Source organism: Orycteropus afer, unplaced genomic scaffold (genome assembly GCF_000298275.1).
Source record: "Orycteropus afer afer isolate SDZICR_OR568_19922 unplaced genomic scaffold, OryAfe1.0 scaffold00017, whole genome shotgun sequence".
Lineage (NCBI taxonomy): Eukaryota > Metazoa > Chordata > Mammalia > Tubulidentata > Orycteropodidae > Orycteropus > Orycteropus afer.
In genome coordinates, this window is record NW_006921604.1 from 21,506,633 (window position 1) to 21,516,645 (window position 10,013).

A 10,013-nucleotide genomic window follows, 5' to 3' on the forward strand; every position below is an offset into this window, starting at 1 on the left:
GTGAAGAGCAGCCAAAGGTGATTCAGGCTCTTTTTGGTGATTTTTTAATCATTGGCCCATTGGTGGGGAAGGAGGTGGTGGCTCTCACTCAGTGAGTGAAGTTGCAGGAGCTGTGGGTGTAGTTGTGTCTTATGGGGACTGTTGCTGTCTCCCACTCAGTTAGACAAAAATTACAATTGAATAACCATCCAAAAGTAAAAGCACATGGAAAAAAATGCATCATGTAATTACACAGGAACAGTTACCAAAAAAAGAAATAAGAGAAAAAGAAGAAGAAAAATACAAGAAAACCTGCAATATCTGGGGATAGGGCAATAAGAGAAAAAAGGTAGAGAAGGAGAATAATGAGGAATAAAATGGGAAAAATGCAAAAAGAAAAACAAAGAATGGGTTTTACCACGAGAAAAAAAGAATGAAAAAAATTTTGCAACCCGGAACAGGGAAAAGAAAAAAAGCTGAAAACTAGGACCTGGGAGGGGAAGAATTAAGAATAATAGTAAAAAAGACAAAAGTACTATTAATAATAGTAGTTTTAAAACAGACAAAGCAAGCAAACTAAAAATCAGAAAAAAGAAAGAAAGAAAAAGATAAAAATTAAAAAAGAAAAACTCAGGGGAGGGCAGGGCAGGGCATCCAGTCTCCATTCAAGCATACAGATTGGGAGGGAGTTCTTGCAGGCCTTGAAGGTGTGTGGGAGTGGGGATGGCCGTACCTCTGTTTATCATGCATGTGTGGGATATAAGAGTAACAAGGGGACTGTAGCACCTTTTCAGTCTTGCAGGTCCGGAGTGTCCTTGGGTTTACTGGCAAGCAGAACCTTTTCTTAAGCCCTGGAATCTGGGAAAGCACTGTCTCTTTAAATATCCAAAATGGTCAAGCTGCTTATAAACATTTAAAATGGCTCCACCCTCTGGACAGGCAAAAGTCCACAGCTCAGCCCACCTTCCTGTTCGCTGCTGCTTCGCCTTTTACTCCCCAGCCACCAGAGCAGTCCTCCGTGCAGTCCCTGGCTAACAGGGCTGATTTTTAGGTTATTCTTAGGTCCTACCACTCAGCAATCTCCAAGCTGTCTGTGCTGTCAGGATCACTCAGGATCACTGCCAGACCACAGCTCTGTATGTCTCCTTTTTTGGTATTTTCATGTGAATTTTTCTGCTAGTTGGGGTTTAGTCCACTTCTATATCCTTCCTTTCAAGGTTCTGTGGTCCAGGATTATCTTTTGTGTCTGTGTTGATTGGTTCCCCTTTTCTTTGTTGAAGCGGGTCTGTGCAGTCTTTCTGCCTATTTCACCATCTTACTGGAACTCCTGAATACTTAGTTTAGGTTGTTCTTCTCCTTACACATTCCCTTGGGCATCTGGCTTAAACCCACTGCCCATTTTTAGCTGATTATTGTGGTTTATGGAGTGAGATGACACTGAGAAAAGAGACAACAAACTTGGCGCAACCAAGATAAAGGAGAAATTGAGTCATCCCTGGCAGACCGAGAGGCCTGAAGGTGTCCACTCCCATACTCTCCCCCCTTGTTGAATTAATCTTTCTAGGCCGGTGCAAGAAGCTTGAAAAACACTTTCTCTTGACCAATGATGGCTTTTTAACACTGATCAGAAGAGCAACAAAGAGGTCTCAAGAGACAGCAACAACTCATCCCAATAACAAGAAGAAAGCATTGTCAACATTCCTCAAACCCTTCTACCCCTTAGCCCAATAGCCTTTAAAAACCCTAACCATTTCTCAGCTCAGGGAGACAGCCTTTTCATAGAAGTTATTCTCTCTCCTTGAGTATCAATACTCAATAAATTCTTTTGCTTTCTTGCTTAAAAAAAATTTTGACTAAAACAGTGTTTAAAGATTGTTTAAAGAAATCAAACCCACTGCCATCGAGTCAATTCTGACTCATAGTGATGCTTTAGGACAGAGTAGAACTGCCCCATAGGGTTTCCAATGCTATGAATGTTAATGGAAGTAAATTACCACATTTTCTTCCCTGGAATGGCTGGTGGTTCCAACAGACGACCTTTTGGTTAACAGCCAAATGTTTTAACATCTACACCACCAGAATTCCAAAGAAATAAAAGACTGGAAAAATGAGTATTTAATGATTTATCTATTGTATTAGTTTCTTAGTGCTGTTATAACAGAAATGAGTAGATTTAACACACAGAAATAAATTTTCTCACAGTTTGTTGTTGCTGTTAGGTGCCGTTGAGTTGTTGCTGACTCATAGTGATCCTATGTATAGCAGAACGGAACACTGCCCAGTCTGGTGCCAGCTCCATGATCCTTGCTATACCTGAGCTCATTGTTGTAGCCACTATGTCAATTCATCTTGTTGAAGACCTTCCCCTTTTTTGTTGACTCTCTACTTTACCGAACATGATATCCTTCTCCAGGGAATGGTTCCTTCTGACAACATGACCAAAGTAGGTGAGATGAAGTCTGGCCATTCTTGACTCCAAGGAGCATTCCAGCTGTACTTCGTCCAGGACAGATTTGTTAGTTCTTCTAGCAGACCATGGTACTTCCAGCATTCTTCACCAACACCACAACTCAAAAGCATCAACTCTTCTTCAGTCTTCCTTATTCATTGTCCTTCTCACAGTTTAGGAAGTTAGAAGTCCAAATTCAGGCCTTATAGGTGAAAGGTTTTCTTTCTCTCTCCGCTTTGGGAGTAAGTCCTTAGCTCTTCAGCTTCTGTTGCTCAGTTCCTAGTTGATCTTCATGTGATATGTACCTTCCCCTCCATTTGTTCTTGCTTCTCTGTGTGTAATCTACTCTTTTTTTATCTCAAAGGTGATCGGCTAAAGATACACCTTACATTCATATGGTCTCATTAACATAAGAAAGTAGTATCTCCAAATAGGATTACATCCATAAGTATCCTATTCAGTCAATTTTGACTCACTGTGACCCATTCAACAGAGAAGAACTGCTCCATAGGGTTTCCTAGCATGTAATCTTTTATGGGAGCAGTATGCCACATCTTTCTCCCTCTCCCCCAGGAGTGGTTGGGTGGGTTCCAACTGCCAAGCTTCCAATTAGCAGCCAAACTCTTAACCATTGCCCACCAGAGTGCTCCTTATCCACATATATGTTGTTGTTGTTGTTGTTATGTGTTGTCGAGTCGGACCCGACCCGTGGCGACCCCTCCTTGGGTTTCTGAGGCAGTATCACTACGGAAGTAGATTGTCCCATCTTCCTTCCAAGGAGTCGCTGGTGGGTTTGAACTGCCAGCCTCCTGGTTAGCAGTCAAGTGCCTTAGGCACTATCCTGCCAGAGCTCCTTATCCACATATATAGGGTTTAGGATTTACAACACATAATTTTGGGGGATACAATTCAATCCATAAAATCTATTATTTAATATAATGTCTTGAAATATGTATCACAACTAAATTAATAAATTAAATGTTATAAGTTGACATTTGATCAAATTTACTTTTCTATCCCTAGAAGTTTATACTTCAGGTTGTTTACAAAACAAAACAAAGAATATGTGTAAATGTTGAAAGTATTTAGCACAAGTACTAGTTCTTAGCAAGGGGCGAATCATGGTTTTTGGCTTTTAATTGAAATCTTGCTTCATCAGACCAACATACACTCTGGTCTCTGAAAAAAAGAGTGGAATGTGGATCCCTGTTTCCAGCATTTCCTGTGGCTCCTCTCTGAGAATTAATTACTCTTATGCTCCAGGGCAAAGAGTAATTATTATTCTGATAGGAAAAACAAAGCAAAGCAAAAAGAAAAACAAAGAGGGTTTTTCATTTCTTGATTTCTGAGCAAAGGCCTAGCCTGGTTCTAATATCAGGTGTGCAAGACTTGGGGCAGGAGAGATCAGATGGCAGAGGGAATGCTATCTAACACTGTGCCTCTCACTGTTTGACCACTGATATATCAGACAGATTGCCCCTGACATTCATGGGACTTCTTCCAACATCTTTTTATCACAGCCTTAACAACCGGCAATAAATAGCTAACAAGTCAGTCTTTGGAAAATATTGTTAAAGAGATGATAATTTTGAGGAATGCACTCAGGGGTGACTTGAGGACTGGCTTCCATGGAGCTAGAATTGGTTGTGAAGTAGTAAGTTTCACTAATGACAATGGGAAATACCAAATAATCAAGGGACTGTGCAGGGCTGAGAGCCATGCAGCATAGCTGAGATCCTGAGATGCCAGACAACAAACCCAGATTAGGGTCACATATACTGAAAGAGATAAAGTCTAGAAGATAGTGACAGAGCCATGAACCATGAGCCAGAAGCAGCCAACCCTGTGAGTGTGTGTTGGGGAGACAGGAGGGAGTTGTAGCTTCTACTCCTGTTGGTGTTTGTGGTCTGCCTTTATGGGCAAGTAGGAGTCACTGGAGAGTGTAGGGAGAGTGAGATAGCATTAAGGGACCAAGGACATTAAAAGGCTATGGCAGATTTCACATAACAGCTTTTCTATGCAAAATCTCCCTGGCCCACCTTGTTGATGTTTACTAGAGCACCAGAACAGAGGATTTCACTGGCAATAGGCTAAGACCAAATTTGAAAGTAGATCACTCTAGTGTGATCAGTAATTTTTGAAGTACTTAATGCCAAGCTTTTGTGTAATGAAAGATGTATAAGAACAAAATGCAAAGAAGTATTCGTAGTAAGAATCCTTTGAGTGGCGCATACTTGGATGCTAACCAAAAAGTTGGAGGTTTGAGTCTCTGTCCAGAGACATCTTGGAAGAAAGGCCTGATGATCCGGTACAGTAAGATCAGCCACTGGAAACCCTTTGGAGCACAGTCCCACTCTGACACACATGGAGTTGCCAGATTTGAAGTTGAGTCAGAGGCAAATGGTTGAACTGGTTGTTAGTGAGGAGTAGAATAGAGAAGAAACATCTTGAAGTTATTTCTTAGGGTTTTCCTTATTGTGCCCTTTTGTATCACGAAAGGTAATCTGTGATTTGCATATCTGACTGGAAACATTGTCTCTCCATTTGGATTTTAAATTCTGGTAATAATTCTGTTTTTTAAATGTGTATGCCAACTGTACATTGTGGATGTTCAATGAATACATATTGACCACCTGACTCTAGGGAAAGTGTATTATTCAGGCAAATTATGTTTTCTATTTGTTATTTGTGAAGTTTGCATTAGCCATTAAAGAGTGTGGTTTCTTTGGGAGTGTGCTGAGTAATTAACTTCCCATCAATGAAGAAAAAAAGCTATCATCAGATGTACAACATCACGTTTCACAAAGTCTGCTTTTGAAAATGATTATTATCATCACGTTAGAGGCAGAATCCTTGCCTTTTAAATAGTCACCTTCATTTTCTATAAATCTTTCCATTATTAAAAGTCCAATTAATTTTTAAGTACTCTAATTACATTGCTACATAGTGATAGCAGACAATTTTAAGAGTGAAAACTCCAAAGGCTTGCACAAATGTGTTAATAGCCCATCTTCAGTACTCACTTCTTTCCTTCCCAGGAGGAGCAGAGAAACATATTAGAGATGAAAAGGAATGTTCTCTAGCAGTTTTTGAAAAGTTGGCCCACTATCTAACCACTTTAATTAGTGCCTAAATTGGAAATTGGTATTATGTAGTACCTTTTACCAGGGAGTACAGCCTTGGAAAATATGCTTTGTCAAGCATGTTTGCATTTTATCTTCCTCTCTCCTTGCCTTTGACTAAAGTACAAATTATGTTCACAATAGGCTACTGAAAATGTGCTTTAAACTGAACTTCAGTTCACCTAGGAAGCATTTTGCTTTTTAAATGAAAAATAGTGAAACTCTGTTTTTTCAAAAAAGAAAAGCTCTTGGGAAGTTTACTATGCATAATGTAATACTTCTACCAAGATTAGAAAGAAAACCAAATTTTCTTTAATGACAGGTCCATTATCTTAATGTGATGTATAGTTGTCTCTGGGTATCTGTAGGGGATTGGTTCCAGGACCCCTCACGGATACCCAAATCTGCTGATGCTCAAGTCTTTTATATAAAATGGAGTAGTATTTTGCATAAACCATGCACATCCTCCTGTATACTTTAAATCTTTAAATTACTGATAGTACCTAATACAATGTAAATGCTACATAAATAGCACTTTACACTCCTTCTTAGCCTTTGAGAGATTGCTTTCATCATTTAATTGCCTTTTATCCCTCTATAATTAATTTTAATTTAACTGCTTTTTTTTTTTTACTGTGATTTGGGTGAAAGTTTACCCAGAAAATTGGTTTTCCAATCAACAATCCATACACATTCTGTTTTGTGACATTCACTGCAATCCCCACACTATAACAGCATTCTTCCTACTTCTCCCCTATGCCCAACTCTTCCCTTCATTCTTCCTTCCTATTGCCTCCCACTTTCCCAGCTCTATTCCTGGACAGGGTTGGGCAATCCTACTTCCGTAGTGATACTGCCTCGGAAACCCAAGGAGGGGTCGCTATGAGTCGGGGCCGACTCGACGGCAAAACAACAACAACAACAACATTCCTGGACAAATGTTGTCCTCTTGATCGCATATGCTTGATTGTTGTAATGAGTGCATACCCTCCTGATAGTACTATTTACCTATAGGTCTGCTGTTTGGCTGCCAGTTGAGTCATGGGAGTTAATTTCAGTTCCTAGCTTGAAAGGTGTCTAAGGGCCATAGTCTGGAGGGTTCCACCAGTTTTTATCAGACCGGTAAGCTTGGTCTTTTTTTTTTTTTTTAATGATTTTTGAGTCTTTTTCCACATTTCCCCCCACTCCGTCCAGGACCTCTTATTTTGATCCCTTTCAGAGTAGTTGGCAGTGGTAGCCAGGCACCATCTAGTTCTTTTGGTCAAAGGGTCATGGGGTTCACGTGCTCCATTGGTCTTTTGGACTGTTTCCTGTGTCTTTGATCTTCTTCACTCTTAATTTGCTCAGGAAGGGAGAGACCAATAGTTGCACCTTTTATTTTCCCAAAATTTCCATCTGTGGTTGGTTGAATCTGGGGATGCAGAACCCAGAGATACAGAGGTCAGACTGTATAGTACTTTGTTGAGCAATCAGATATCACATTTGTTGGTGGACTATGTACAAGAGTAGGTGAAGGGTGTCTTCATCCCCATATCCCTGCAATTGTTCAGGAACTAGCATCAGAATTGTCTTCCAATCATAACCTATTTAATGTGCCCAAGACTCAGTAGTGGTGGTAGAGAAAACTATCTCCTCTTGTGGAATGTCTCATCTTATTGGACAAGTTTAAATGAAGTAAGCAAGCAACTTCAAATGTTCTGTAGGAACCAGGCATTTGAGAACTGGAGAATGTCTCTGTGATGATTAATTTTGTGTCAATTAAGCTATGATTCCTAATGGTTTGGTCAAACATTAGACTAGTTGTTTTTAATGTAATGTAGTATAATGTAATGACCTTCCATAATGTAATCAATCAATCAGTAAAAAGTGTGTGTTTTACCTCCAGATTGTAAGTAGGAATTTTGGCAGAACTCCATTTTTCTCTCTACTTGGCACTCTGTATCCCCTGACCTATAGATCTTGGGACAAAAGTTTGTAGAGTTTCCAGCTTGCTGCCTAACCTACAGATTTGGATTAGCCAGGCCCTACAATCCCATGAGCCAGTAGGAATCTCCAGCCAGCTGCCTGACCTATGAATTTTGGACTTGTCAGCCACTACAATCGCATGAGCCTATCTCTTTCTCTCTCCCTCTCTATTTTGCATATTTTGTGGTTGCCAGTGCTTTTTCCCCACCTGTTTGTATTTTGGGGTTCATAGTGATACCTAGGGAGCTCTGGTAGCGTAATGCCTAAGGAACTTGATTGCTAACCAGAGGGCTGGTAGTTCGAACTCACCAGCCACTCCTCAGAAGGAAGGTTGGACAATCTACTTCTGTAGTGATAACTGCCTTGGAAACCCAAGAAGAGGTAACTATGAGTCGGGGCCAACTCAACAGCACCTAACAACAACAACAACAACAGCAACGACAACAGTGATACCTAACCCCTAGTTTGTTGTAAATGTCTTCTATGGATTTTGGATTATGCTATCCAGTTGCTCTTTTTTTTGTTTTTAAGTATGGAAATTTGAGAAGATCTAAAAAAACTATGCTCTTATTGCTACTGCTGTCTTCCCCAGTCTGCCCCCAATTTTTAAAAAATATTTTATTAAAAATGTTTTTAAATTATGGTAGAAATATATGCAACAAATCATTTGCCTTTTCAACATTCTTCATGTGTACATTTCAGTAACATTAGTTGTGTTTATCACACTGCCAGTCCTTATCATTATCTGTTTCCAAAATTTCCCATCACCCTTAATAAAAGCTCAGTGTTCCTCTTCCTCCCTCCCTCTCACTTGTCTCTGGTAACCACTAATAAACTTTGGTCTCTATACACTTGCCTATATTTTGTATAAGTGGGAAAAAAACCACCAAAAATTTGTACCTGTGTGACTGACTTATAAAAATACTTTTTTACTATCAAAAATTTTAAACATATATAAAAGTTCATCACTCAGCTTCAATAATGATCAGTTCATGGCCAATCTTGTTTCCCTTTTACCTTACTTATTTGATCCTGAATTATTTTGAAGTAAATCTCAAACATGATATCATTTCACTTATAAGTATTTCAGAATATTTTTAAGATAAGGACATTTAAAAGTAACTGCAATACCATTGTTGTTGTTGTTGTTATGTGCCGTAGAGTCAGACCCGACTCATAGTGACCCCTCCTTGGGTTTCCAAGGCAGTATCACTACGGAAGTAGATTGCCCTATCTTCCTTCCGAAGAGTGGCTGGGCAATATCATTATCATGCTTAAAATATTAACCATCATCATCATATATCAAAGCAGTCATTACATTTTTTTTTTTTTTTAAGGGAGGGCCCTCTGTAAGAACATTCTTATCTTCCTTACATAGTTTTCGTTCTGTTTCACTCACTGCATCTCATATTCATCTTTGTAAATAAATGACCGTTGAAGGAATGAATGATGCTTCACAGAATTTTCATTCAGTTCTGAAGATTTGCTTAAAATTAACAAACCAAGCAACCAACTCTTAAGACAGACTGAAAAAAGTCAATTACAAGAGGCAATTTCTATTTCAATTTGACAAATTTTGTATGAAGAATTTCATCAGACTCACTGCCCAAAATATATGAGAAAGTCATGAGGCTGTTTAGGGAGAGGTGTTGACCTATGTAATTTTAAAAACAGGTAAGGTTTTTAAAAATTGCCCTGTAAGGTGAATTAGGGCAATAGCATAGATACCTCTTTGTGCAGTTTCTATGAATTTGGATCAGACTTTTATCACTCACTAAGCTGTTCTAAGTGATAAACTTTAGTAACTTTCCTCATTTGTGTTGGTAATGAATCAGACTCTGTTATAAGCTATTTTCAGGTTCCCATTGACTCCGTCTGTGCATAGTTCCTGCAGTAGACACAATCAAGTTATGCTAAACAGAGTGTCAACTCCTAAGTTAGCTGCATTTGGCCTTTGTTCTTCTTAGAGTCCCTAGGTAGTGCAAATAGTTAACACGCTCAGCTGTTATCTGAAAGTTCGGAGGTTTGAGTCTACTCTGATATGCCTTGGAAGAAAGACCTGGCAATCTGTTGTTTGTTGTTGTTAAGTGCCTTCTAGTGGTTTCCGACTCATAGTGACCCCATGCACAGCAGAACGAAACACTGCCCGATCCTGCACCAGCTCCACAATTCCTGCTATACTTGAGCCCATCATCACAGCCACCGTGTCAATCCATCTCGTTGAAGGCCTCCCCCTCTTTCGTCTACCCTCCACCCTACCAAACATGACATCCTTCTCCAGGAAATGGTCCCTTCTTAGAACATGACCAAAATAGGTGAGATGAAGTCTGGCCATTCTTGCTTCCAAGGAGCATTCTGACTGCACTTCCTTCAGGACAGATCTGTTCTTTTAGCAGTCCATGGTACTTTCAGCATTATTCACCAGCACCACACTCAAAAACATCAACTCTTCTTCGGTCTTTCTTATTCATTGTCCAGCTCTCACATGCATACGAGGT